The 13,654-nt window shown below is 43.0% G+C and overlaps 1 pseudogene; it reads right to left on the reverse strand.

Moving 5' to 3' along the window:
* Positions 1 to 3,311: 3,311 nt before the first annotated feature.
* On the reverse strand, positions 3,312 to 12,172 carry LOC103301978 (protein EURL homolog; annotated as a pseudogene).
* Between the last annotated feature and the right edge of the window lie 1,482 nt (positions 12,173 to 13,654).

The following is a 13,654-nucleotide window of genomic DNA, read 5'->3' on the forward strand; positions in this document are numbered from 1 at the left end:
CACTCCAGAGCTTGCCCATGCCCCTTCTGGAGAATGAACGTTTTGCTTCCTCTTAAATTCTAGGGGTCCCCACAAGACTTACAACAAGGGGAGCGGCAGGCAGCAGCAGCTCGACATGGGTTTACCCCCAATCTGGTCCCCAAAGCCCCCTTTCCTCTGACTTTTCAGTGAGCTGAAAGAGCCCCTCCTTGGCTCACTTCCTTCACATACGTTTTTAGGAGCCAAAGCAGAGCCCTGCCTAGGCTCCCCTGTTGCTTCTCCTGTTAGTCCTTCGTGTGTTTCACGGTCCCCAGCTTTAATAAACATGCTCTCAAAATCAACCTGTTGGCTTGATCCCCAGTAGGGTTCGCGCAGGAGGCAACAGATCAATGTTTCTCACATCGTTTCTTTCGCTCCCTTCTCTCTCTCAAAATCAATAGAAATATTTTTTAAAAAAATAAAGAAAAAGAAATGCTCTTCTACTTTCTTCCAAAAAAAACCCAACAACAACCAAACATTTGGTAAATAATTTTTGCAAGGCCACCCAAAAACAATGAGACATAAAGGGGAATCTAGCAAACAGATTTTTGCTTTAATCCTTCCTATCTCACACTTAATTCATATGTGCTAAGGTGAGTATGCTAAAGTTCCCTTCCTGGAGCAGGTTTTTCTACTGAATCTCTTTAGGCTGGTAAAGGGGGGGGGGGGGTACGGGGGGGGGAGGTTAAAAAAAATACACCCACAAACCCTCTTTCTGAAGTTGTTAGGCTTTAATTGTTTTCAGCTTGAAATCATGGCACATTCTGAGGAGAATTGTTCCCAACCCCACAACAGCATAATGATTCAATATTTGTATGTATTGTGAAATGGTAACCATAATAAGGCTAGTTAACATCTGACACCATACATAGTTATAAATATTTTTTGTGTGCTGAGAACTTTTAAGAACTACTCTTTTAACAACTTTTAAATATCACCATTCTGTACATGACATCCCCACGAATTACTTATTTTTCTATATGTTTTTATTGATTTCAGAGAGAGGAAGGAAGAGAGAGAGAGATAGAAACATCAATGATGACAGAGAGTCATCGATCAGCTGCCTCCTGCACATCCCCTACTAGGGATTGAGTCTGCAACCTGGGCATGTGCCCTGACCAGAAATTGAACCATGACCTCCTGGTTCATGGGGTCAGTGCTCAACCACACCAGCCAGGGCTGAATTACTTATTTTACAACTGGAAATTTGTACTTTCTGACCCCATTCACCCATTCTGTCATCCCTTACCTCCCTTCCTCTGGCTATCACCAATCTGCTCTTTGTTTCTATGAGTTTGTTTTGTTGTTGTTGTTATTACTTTTAGATTCTGCTTATCAGTAAAATCATATGATATTTGTCTTTCTTTGTCTATTTTACTTAGCATATTGTTGTCACAAATGGCAAGTTTTCATTCTTTTTTTATGGCTGAATAATATTCCGTTGTGTACATATGGCATTTCCTTCTTTAATCTCTTATTATTTGGCTTTTGTCTTCACTCTACAAGACGATATTCTAAAATTAACTGCTCTTGGCTTGCAAACCACATATCTAATAAGGGGTTAATGTCCAAAATATATAAGGAACTCATACACTTAATAGCAAAAAAGGAAATAACCCAGTTCAACCCGGCTGGGGTGACTCAGTGGTTGAGCTTCGTGCCAGGCACCAAGAGGTCGCTGGTTTGATTCCTGGTAAGGCACATGGCTGGGCTGTGGGCTCAATCCCCTGTAGGGAAAGTGCAGGAGGCAGCCGATTGACGTTTCTCTCTCATCAATGTTTCTATCTCTCTCTCCCTTTCTAAAATCAATAAAAACATTTTTTAAAAAGGAAAGAAAAGAAAAGAAATAACCTAGTTTTAAAATGGACAGATTTCCGGTCAAAATGGAGGCATAGGTAAATGTGGTACTTCTATCCTCCAACAACCGCACCAGAATTACAACTAAAGTACAGAACAACCATCATTCAGAATAGCCTGAAAGCTGGCGGAATGGACATCCTACAACTAGAGAAGTAAAGAAGAAAGCATGTTGCCCTAACTGGTTTAGCTCAGTGGTTAGAGCTTTGGCCTGCGGACTGAAAAGTCCCAGGTTTGATTCCAGTCAAGGGCATGTACCTTGGTTGTGGGTACATCCCCAGTAGGGGGTGTGCAGGAGGCAGCTGGTCGATGCTTCTCTATCATCGATGTTTCTGACTCTCTGTCCCTCTCCCTTCCTCTCTGTAAAAAAATCAATAAAATATATTTTACAAAAAGAAGAAAGCATGTTGAGACTAATAGGGGGGCGGAGGTGCCAGGAGGTGTTAGGGGACCCAGACACATATAGGGGAGGAACTGGATTGTTTGACATCAGGGCAGGAACTAGGGGGTGGCCTCCTACCAGATGGAGGTGCTCGCAGGGGTCATTGTTCCTATGCCGAGACCTCCCCTGTCCAGGGCCGACAGGAAACCATATCTAAGTCCTCATAAGCCTGGAGCATACTGTTTGCCCTACCTTGGTGTTTCCCTGAGGTCCTGCCCCATCTAATTTGCAGCCCCACCCGAGCTGTTTGCAGCAGCTTTTCCATATGAATTAACTATGTTTAATGAAACTATACTGTAACAGTATATTTAAGTAGTCATATGTGGTAAAAGTTAGAAAATTTAGTAATTATGGGAAAAAAGGATTCCCCAGATGATTAATCCAAGAAGACTAGAGTGCAATGATCTGCCTTATTTGACAAAGATGTTAAACACTGCTTCGAAGCTTTGAAAATTTAATGATCATAAAAAAATGGACCATAACTTTCTTCAACTTGTGCAACGTTTGTTTGCCTGGCAGACCAGTGAATGGTGGGGCGTGGGAAGTTTTTTAGTTCTGTTGTTTATGGATTGCATGACTTCATTCCTGTTCACCCCACTTGCAGACATGGAAACTTGAAACAGTTCGTTCAAAGCTGTTTGATGGCAATGGGGTGGACAAGGAACTCTGAGGCCAAAGAATCTTTTTCTTTAAAAAAAATATTTTTTATTGACTTCAGAGAAGAAGGGAGAGGGAGAGAAAGATAGAAACATCAATGATGAGAGAGAATCATTGATCGGCTGCCTCTTGCATACCCACTACTGGGAATTCAGCCCACAACCTGGGCATGTGCCCTTGACTGGAATTGAACCCGGGATCCTTCAGTCCACAGGCTGACACTCTATCCACTGAGCAAAACCAGCTAGGGCAAGAATCTTTTTCTTGCACTTAGTGTGTTAACTAATTCTTCAAGAGCTTACTGTTTTTTGCGGTCAGAACTTTGCAGCCAGTTGCTTTACTCTCTGCCGTAATGTAGATACTGGGTCTGGACATTAGCCTGTGGGTTAGGGATCATCTCTTCTTTTCTCTGTGCCTGGTCATGGCCATGGGGCCACAATACACTTTTGTGGCATGAAGTGGCACCTGAATCTTGTAACATAGCAAGCCCAGAGTCTTATTTTCCTCTGCTCCGATATTCTTTGTGTGCAGCCTGAGAGGCCACTGCACTTCCCATCCACCCACTTTGCTTAATACTTTGGTACTTGGGAATCAAGCTGTGGGAGTAACTTTCTATCTGGCGTATGCCTGAAATGAAACAGGTGATGCTGGGAGTTTTAGAACATTTAGAATCTGCGTCCACATCCTTATTTTCTGTGTAGTATACAATCCAGTTTATCTTCTTACTCAAAATGGTTTTAACAACTTCACAATAAGTACTTTTTGAAAGCTTAGATCAAGGACAATTCTGGCTTGCAATCAAATGGTATTTTTCAAAGCAGTCTTTATGGCCCCTTAATGATATGGTGTGCAGGAGATTAGATTGGTACTCTCTCAATATTTAGCTCAAAACAAACGTGGCAGAAGGAGAGTGTTTCTTTGCCTGTTACCAGTTGACAAACACTGCAAATGCTGTCATCACAAACGGTTCCTCTTTATTCATAGTGCCTGTCCAGTTCAGCGCCCCCGCAGCCCTTCTGTGCATTGGGCTCCTGCCGTATATCTTTATTTTAAATAAATAGCAGTTGAACATTGTTGCACATCCCTGAGTGGTTGGGAAGTCACATTATGAAAAATGACAGAGTAGAATAGAGCCAGTGTTTATAGCTACAGTGGATGAATCAAAGGAAGAAGATAGGATTGGATTAACACCATTAAAGAATCCCTAACAAAGGCAGAAAAGTTCAGACAGTTATAAAATTATGTTAGCACAGCAAATTTGGCTCAGAGGTTGAGCGTCGACCCATGAACCAAGAATTCACTGGTTCAAATCCCAATCAGGGAACATGCCTGTGTTGCGGGCTCGATCCCCAGTAGGGGGCATGCAGGAGGCAGCTGATCAATGTTTCTCTCTCATTGATGTTTCTCTCTCTCTCTCTTTCTCTCCCTCTTGCTTCCTCTCTCTCTAAAGTCAATAAGAACATATTTTTAAAATTATGTTAAGTTCAGACATAAAATGATATTAAGATAGACTTCGGCTATAAAGAAGTGAAGAGGTTGACAAGTCCCCTCCTCAAACACAGCTATGAAACTGAACAAAGTTTTCAAAATCACTTATTTCAGGGTGCTGGGAATCTATAGGGCTCAGCAAACAGCAAATTGAAAACTGTATATTCGTTAAGGATTGCTGAACAATGGAAGTCTTCAACTGAAGAACGGGTGTTCTGGCCTAGGGCTTCCTCCTGCTACAACCTACTTTGTTGGAGCTGTTGTCCTATTAGGGTGGTTGTTAGGAACTCGGTTCCTTTAACCTGCTCCAGTACACCAATTGTCAGGTCTGAGCTATCCCTCTGCCAGGGACTGGACCTCCTGGGATGCCTGGTATCAGAAGACAGAGAAGCCATGAGAACTTGTGGGTATATAAGAGAGTCTTCATTGGCCAGTGGCCATGTAGCCATTGCTAACAAGGAGCCATAGACAAAACAGTTCTTCAAAGCAAAGTCCCATCAGGTAGCCGCACACCCGCTAGGTAACAATACATCTTTCCCACACAGCAGCAGCAGCCTCTGTGCCTACAGCCGCCTCACGTAACAGTAGCTTAGCCTGACATGGGAGCAGCCCTCGGGCTCTACATAGCAGCCACACCTGAGCTGCCTCACTAAGGAGCCGCACGCTGCCGGAGGGTCAGTAACAACTTTACACTACTATATATACGCTTGTGCAGTGTATATATAGATTACTGTGGCCTTGCTCTTGCACTTGTGTAAAGTCCTTGGACTCCCCGAGTAAGATTCCCACGCTCAGAGTGGCCTTGAGCATCCGGCGTACTCTGAATAGGGTACCCACAGTGGTGTTGGCTGTGAAAACCAGTAGCTTTGCTGAAGCAGGAAGCTAACTTGATTTGGAGTAGTTGTTGGAAAACCCACACCCAGCAAGTAGGAAATAACTGCAGCTCTTTTAGCTTTAGGTCTTGGTTGGGGCCGAAGGCAGATAGGAGGACAATTCAGAAATTTAACAGAGATAAAGCCCCCCCAACCCCTGATTTTATTGAGATATGATTGACACACATCACTGTGTAAGTTTAAGGTGTATAGCATAATGGTTTGACTTACACATATGTATTGTAAAATAACTACTGCAATAAGTTTAGTTAGCATCTATCATCTCCAATAAAAAGGAAAGCAAAGAAACAAATTTTCCTTATGATGAAAACTCTTAGGATAAACTCTTTTTTAACAACTTTCCATATATCATAAGCAGCAGTGTTAACTGTAGTCGTCATGTTGTACATTATATTCCTAGTACTTATTTATCTTATAACTGGAAATTTATACCTTTTGATTACCTTCCTCCAAATCTCTCTCTCCCACCCTCTGCCTCTGATAACCACAAATCTGGTCTCTTTTCATGAGTTTTTTACCAAACCGGTTTGGCTCAGTGGATAGAGCGTCTGTGGACTGAAGGGTCCCAGGTTCGATTCCGGTCAAGGGCATTACCTTGGTTGCGGGCACATTCCCAGTGGGGGGTGTGCAGGAGGCAGCTGGTTGTTTCTCTCTCATCGATGTTTCTATCTCTATCTCTCTCCCTTCCTCTCTGTAAAAATCAATAAAATATATTTAAAAAAATAGAAAAAAAAATCTTTATTGTTGAAAGTATTACATAGGTCCTCCTTTTCCCCCAATAAACCTTTTCCAGCCTGCTACAATCCTCCCACCACCCCCCCTCCCCAAAACCCTCACCACCCCATTGTCTGTGCCCACGGGACATCCCCCGAGTGGTCCCAGATTGGAGAGGGTGTAGGCTGGGCTGAGGGACACCCCCCAGTTCACAAATTTTGTGCACTGGGCCTCTAGTTTAAAATAAAATAAAAAATGATTTCAGGAAGGGAAAGAGAGAAAGGGAGAAGAGCAGAGGAGGGGAGAGGAAGGAAGGGAGAGGAGAGGGAGAAACGTTAATTTGTTGCTACACTCATTCATGCATTCATTGGTTGGTTATTGAATGTGCCTTGACTAGGCATCAAACCTGCACCTAAGGTGTATGGGGATGATGCTCCAACCAACTGAGCCACCTGGACAGGGAACACGTAAGCATTTCGGTGCACGCTCAAGCACTGTGTCGTGTGTTACTAAATTTCATGACCAGATAGCACAGGCTGTCTTGTCCCAAAGTACTCTGCTAAAGAGTTTGATTACTATGAAGTGACATGATATAATGTAGTAGCATCAGTTCTAGATCTATCTGGCTGGGAAATCTAGGCAAGTTCCTTAGCCTTTCTGAATCTCAGCTTCCTCCTTTGTAAAAATAATATCTGCACTGTTTACCTAAACAAAATTGTAAGGATCAAATTACCTAATTCGATGTGTTGCCTAATTATCTAATGTATGTGAAAATATTTTCTAAACTCTGAAGTAAGTATAAGAGTTTCCTCATATCTATTAAAAAAGGAAAACTGCCTTTAATAACCAAGAGGATGGATATTATCACATTTAAAATGATATCAAGCAGAGAACTTTGGAAGAAAGTTCCCAATGAAATGAGAAGAGTAAGCCTTAAATCTAGATTTGGAATCAAACTTTAACTCTGGCATCTTTCTACTAAAAATTACAGGATAACCCTTTGATGCTTTGAACCAAATAAAACCCAGAAGCAATTGCTACATGGTGATAGGTAAGGGAAAGTGGAATCCAATTCACTAGGAAGATTTTGATCCAAAAATGAAAGTTTTCTCTCCCTGCTAGTCAGGCATACATCTAAATACTCTTGTTTGATATAGATAATTTTATTGATTTTAATCTTAGGTATCCACAAGTGAAGGTTTTGCACTTTGCACAGAGTTATTTAGCTGGCATTAAGAATAAAACCCAGTCAATAATAATAATTTTTGCTTTACTGTGATTTGTTCTAGTTTCAGTTAAGGAGTTGGCTGTTTCATAGTCCCTTTCTTTATGTGAATGCTTTAAAGATAATCTCTCTCTAGTTGAGGGTTTAATGAGGAACTATTTTTCATTTTATATAATGTTTCAGACACACAACCAGAACAAAAGAATCTTAAAGACAAGCTATGGGAATGTTGGGATAAGAAAGATGAACTGAAATGAGTCTCTTTCCCTTTAAATTGTGTTGATGCTCATTACTGTTTGACTACTTCAACCCAATGAGGCATGTGAATACTCTCCCTTCTCTCTTGCTGTCCTTTGAACAATGGGACAGTCAGGAGACCTGGGCGGTGGACTCAGATCTGCTCCTTATGAGCGGAGCGACCTGATGTTGAAGGCTCATGCGGCATAGGGCTGAGAGCTAGCATCCATTGATCCTTCACACCAGGCATAGGGCTACACTTTATCCACTTCCTTTTTATCCTCACAATTCTGTAAAGTAAATGGTATTGTCCCTTTTTAAACATTTTTTATTTTAATTTTAATATATTTTTATTGATTTCAGAGAGGAAGGGAGAGGGAGAAGAGATAGAAACATCAATGATGAGAGAGAATCATTGATCAACTGCCTCCTGCACACCCCCCACTGGGGATCAAGCTGACAGCCCGGGCATGTGCCCTGACCGGGAATCGAACTGGCGACCTCTTGGTTCCTGGGTCGACGCTCAACTGCTGAGCCATGCTGGATGGACAAAAGTGTTCCTTTTTCACAGATGAGGGAATTAAACTTGTGAGAGTTAAGTTAACTTGGCACAGGTTGCACAAAAGAGATCTACTTTGAAGATTAGATGAAATAGTGTTTAAGAAAATGCTTTGACAATTGTAAAATGCTATACAGATTTAAACTATAATTATTTTAGTTCTCAGGAAAGAAAGTAAAAATCTGTCTTTTCCAAGCGCTCTTTCCAGATGGGCACCCACCTATTTTGCATTAATATAGCAGCTGCTTCCATTTCCAAAAAGGGCAAGGTGAGTATTTGCAAGGTTTTCTGCTGGCCCTGCTGTCACAACCGGCAGAAACAAGTTATTTTGCAAAGATGACAGTTCCAAGAGGAAAGCAAAAGGAAATCTTCTTTCCTCACTACTCTGTTAGGGGTTAATGCAATCTCAGTGTGTTAATGAAGTAGAGAATTTTATTGTATGCGTGGGAATCATGGGGCTCATAATGGCCTTGCATCCTAATCGTCCTTCGGGGAGGTCACTCTGCTCCTATGACTTTACTGTCTTGTCTCTTTATTCACACAAGCAGTGCACACCCAGCCTATTTGTCAACTTCACAAGCGCTCAGCTGTAAACATAAATGACCCTCAGATGGTCTTGATAGTTGGTGTGTCCAGAGAGAGAAGACCGTTGCATCCAGCTGCCTCACTCTCAGAATGACTGGCAACGTCTTTAGAAGAGGCTGCAGCCCTTCCTCTCATACAAAGGTTATCAAAACGCCCCCCAAGCAATTCTGTTTTCCCTGAGGGTTGTAACTACTATTAGAACAATTAACCTTCTTGTGGCCATATGATACCAAACAGCAGGGGAAAAGAGGCAAGACTTCATTCCCATGTTCTAACTAGGACTATGTAGTTTGTTAAATCTTTTCTCAGCCCAATGTTACTAATGATATTTCTAGCCTGTTTTGCTTCTCAGGAGTCAAATCATCAAATATAGCATTGTGCTTATTCTCATGATCCTGATGCATTACGATCCTCATTTATTTAGTTGGAAAGACTGAGGGAATTCTCAGCAGCCAATTTAGGAAGCACCAGAAGCCTTGGTGTGAGAAATCTGATTACTGGACCCCTATACTTATGCATGTCCCATCAAGTGACCTCTTTTAGTACTGCAATTTCTTTCTCTGAAAAAGAAGCTAGTTTTATGGATTTAAACAAGCTGAATGATAGATATCTCAAAGTTGTTTTGCTACATTGATGTGCCAATAACAGGTTTTTGCCAGTTAAAATTCTTTGTTTTTTTTTTTTTTTTTTCTTTTCTCTTGAAAACTCTGTTTGACCCTAGCCAGTTTTGCTCAGCGGATAGAGCGTCGGCCTTGTGGACCTAAGGGTCCCGGGTTTGATTCCCATCAAAGGCACGTATCTCAGTTCTAGGCTCACCCCTGACCCGGGCCCTGGTCGGGGCTCGTGCAGGAGGCAACCAATCATTGTGTTTCTCTCATATCGATGTTTCTCTCTTTCTTTACCTCTCTCTCCCACTCTCCCTAAAAATCAATGGAAAAATATTCTCAGGCAAGGAGGATTGACAAAACAAAAAACAGCAACAAAAATAAAAATAAAAACTAGAGGTTAAACAAACAACAACTCTTGTTTGGAAGCAGTGTGGGCATTGACAACTGTGGGCTTTTATAAGGGGCTCTCTGGCCCCATGTCTGGGACCTGGAACTTACTTTTAACCTTAAAAACCTGAGAGCGGAGCTGGATGAATTCTCAAAGTCATAGAACAATCTTACTCACTGAAGCCAGAACTAAGGGTGAAGTCAAAATCTGGAGGAAGCCCCGATGGGTTGTCAGGGAAGGCTTTCCAGAGGTAGTGTTCATTAACTGTCCTGTCCATTAGAGATTGCAGCAATAATCCCAGCCAGCTATTTCTTAAATGTATTCTCTTGGTCATGTGATGTCATATAAGGAGACATGAAGGAGTTAAAAAATGAATGGTAAGATTTATTATTCCTTTGGTAATATTTATTTATTTTTACCTTTTTAGAGAACCACTCACTGAGCATAAGACTGGTGGCTTTATATATATTATCTCATTTAATCCTCATAATAACTTCATGAGGTATGTACTGTTATCATCCCTGTGGGACTCCAAAGTTCAGGCCTTTAACTATGATCTTATATTTTATTCTATGATGTAGGTTTATTATTCAAAGCTGTAAGTAAAACATAGTTTTATGTAATATATCATAAATTAAATTCACCAAAATAGCTTGTTTCATATAGGAATTCTAGTTTAAAAATTTTAATATATTTTTATTGATTTTAGAGGGGAAGGGAGAGGGAGAGATAGAAACATCAACGATAGGAGAGAATAATCAATCAGTTGCCTCCTGCATGCCCCCTACTGGGGATTGAGCCTACAACCCTGGCATGTGCCTTGACTGGGAATTGAACGGTGACCTCCTGGTTCATAGGTCAACGCACAATCACTGAGTCATGCCGGCCGGGCTATTGTGAAATTTTTAAAAAGCGGGTATCAGATTTACCTGACTCGACATTTTCTTAGACATTACATTTTTTTTTACAGTGATAATCATACATTTTTAAACATTCAGCAAATATTGGGCGCCTACTGTGTGCCAGATATTGGGGAAAGAATAGTTGTTAAATTGTATGTAATTTTTAACCTCTTAGAACTTATTGTATAGTGTTGAGTGTTGTGTCTACATTTCTTTGGAAATCCTTATCTGATTATTTCTTTGGGCTTCAGTACACCTTTTATGTGCTTTTATAATACTCTGCTTTTATTATAAATATGTAATACAAATTATATTATTATAAATATATAATTAAAAGTATAAAAATATACTAAAATATTCATGTACTCATCATACAGTTAATAAACAGAACATTAGCAATGAACCCCTAAGAACCTCTCCCCAGTTGTATCCCCTTCCCTTCTCTATAGACAGGAAAGCACTGTCCTGAATGATAGCCATTAGCACTTTTTCTTTCTTTTCATTTTTATTGTAGTAGAATGCATACATATTTACATATAACATAAATCTGCCATTTTAAGCATAAAATTCAGTGACATTAATTACATTAACAATGTTGTGTAACCATCACCACTATTCCCAAAACTTTAAAAACTCACCACAAACAGAAACTCTATAACCACCAAGCAATAACTCTTCATTCCCCCTCCATCCAGCTCCTAGCAGCATCTAGTCTACTTTCTGTCTCTATAAATTTGCCCGTTCTAGATCCCTCCCCCACACACATATTTTGGGCCAAAAAGAAGAGACTTTAATAATAGGGCTGGGTCAACTAGATTACATTTGGAAAGTATCTTCCCCTTCCCCCAGTTTTATTGAGATATAATTGACATATAGCACTGTATAAGTTTAAGGTGTACAATGTAATGAATTGATATATGTATGTATTATAAAATGATGACCACAATAAGTTTATTTAATATTCATCACTTCACAGTTACACACTTTTTTCCCTTGTGATGAGAATTTTTAAGATTTACTCTCTTCAGCAACTTTCAAATCTATAACACAGTATTGTCAATTATAGTCACATGCTGTACTAATCTACATATATAAAACCCTAATCTGTAAATAGACCGAACAGCAGAACAACCGAACAACCAGTCGCTATGATGTGTGCTGACCACCAGGGTGCAGGCAGAACATGGCAGGCGTTGGCAGCAGGCAGCAGAGCATGGAACATGGTAGGCATCAGCTGTGGCGGGATGGTGGAGCAGGTTAGCGGGGGCGCCAGACCAAGGCGGGGCGCTGGTCACTGTCATTGGGGCAAGCTTCTAGTGGTACTGACTCCGCTTGCACCTGCTGCCGGTGCCCGGCACTGGCCCAGATCGCTCAGCACTGGCAGAAGGTGCGAGTGGTGGCTGCCAGCCCCGATTGCCCCTCAGAGCTTCTCCACCTCCCCTTGCTCCTGAGGGGCAATCAGGGCTGGCATCCACCACTCGCACCTGCTGCCAGCGATGGCCCCGCTTGCATCTGCTGCCAATGCCGGAGCCGCCGCTCACATCCACTTCTGGTGCCGGCCTTCTCGCACCCGTAGCCAGCGCCGAAGTCACTGCTCATACCCGCTGCCGGCGCCCAGCACCGGTACCAATCACTCAGCGCTGTCAGTAGGTGCAAGAGGCAGCTGCTGGCCCTGATAGCCCCTGAGGGCTTCTCCACCTCCCCCTGCTCCTGAGGGGCAATCAGGGCTGGCATCCACCACTCGCACCTGCTGCCAGCGATGGCCCCGCTTGCATCTGCTGCCAATGCCGGAGCCGCCGCTCACATCCACTTCTGGTGCCGGCCTTCTCGCACCCGTAGCCAGCGCCGAAGTCACTGCTCATACCCGCTGCCGGCGCCCAGCACCGGTACCAATCACTCAGCGCTGTCAGTAGGTGCAAGAGGCAGCTGCTGGCCCTGATAGCCCCTGAGGGCTTCTCCACCTCCCCCTGCTCCTGAGGGGTGATCGGGGCAGCAGCTGCTGCCCACACCTGCTGATGGTGCTGGCCCCAATCTCTCTGCACTGTCAGTGGGTGAGAGCAGTGGCAGTGCCGTCAGTGTGTGGGAGTAGCGGTGGTGGGAGTGGGGCTGCAGGCAGACAGGGGACCAGGGGCCACGATGGAAGGTGTCAGGTGGGGGCACGGAGAATGAGCCAAGACCCGCCCCTGTGCCCACCACAGTCTCGTAGCCCACAGTTCCTTTCAAGGTGCATGAATTCATGCACTGGGCCCCTAGTTTACCTTATAATTGGAAGTTTGTACCTTTTGACTCCCTTCACCCATATCCCTCACTCCTCACCTCCTGCCTCTGGAAACTTCAAATCTGACTTCTGTTTCTATGAGTTTGTTTTTTTTTTAGTTTCCATATAAAGTGACATTTACAATATTTGTCTTTCTTTGTCTGACTTGTTTCACTTAGCATAATATCCTTAATTTCATCGCTGTTGTTGCAAATGGCAGGATTTTCTTCTTTTTTTTATGGCAGAATGATATTCCATTGTATATATACCACATTTCCTTTATCCATTTATCTGTTTACTAGAGGCCCGGTGCACGAAATTTGTGCACTGAGGGGTGGGTGTCCCTCAGTCCAGCCTGCACCCTCTCCAATCTGGGACCCCTTGGGGGGTGTCCAACTGCCGGTTTAGGCCCGATTCCACAGGGATTGGGCCTAAACCAGCATTCGGACATCCCTCTCACAATCCAGGACTGCTGGCTCCCAACTGCTCACCTGCCTGCCTTCCTGATTGCCCCTAACCGCTTCTGCCTGCCAGCCTGATCACCCCCTAACCACTCCCCTGACAGCCTGATTGATGCCTAACTGCTCCCCTGCCAGCCTGATCTTGCCCCCAACTGCCCTCCTCTGCCAGCCAATTTGGTTCTGATTAGTCAGGTTCTATGCCAGTCAGCATCAAAAGCTCTGCTTCCTAGGCAGCCATTGGCTCCTCACACTTCACCCAGATTTGGTTCTGATTGGTCGGTTTCTAAGCCAGTCAGTGTCTCTGGGCCTATCAATGGGGCCTGATCAGAAAGGCGGGGCTGATCAGCAGCCCTGGTGGAGGCC

This window comes from Eptesicus fuscus, chromosome 5 (genome assembly GCF_027574615.1).
Source record: "Eptesicus fuscus isolate TK198812 chromosome 5, DD_ASM_mEF_20220401, whole genome shotgun sequence".
NCBI classification, from domain to species: Eukaryota; Metazoa; Chordata; class Mammalia; order Chiroptera; family Vespertilionidae; genus Eptesicus; species Eptesicus fuscus.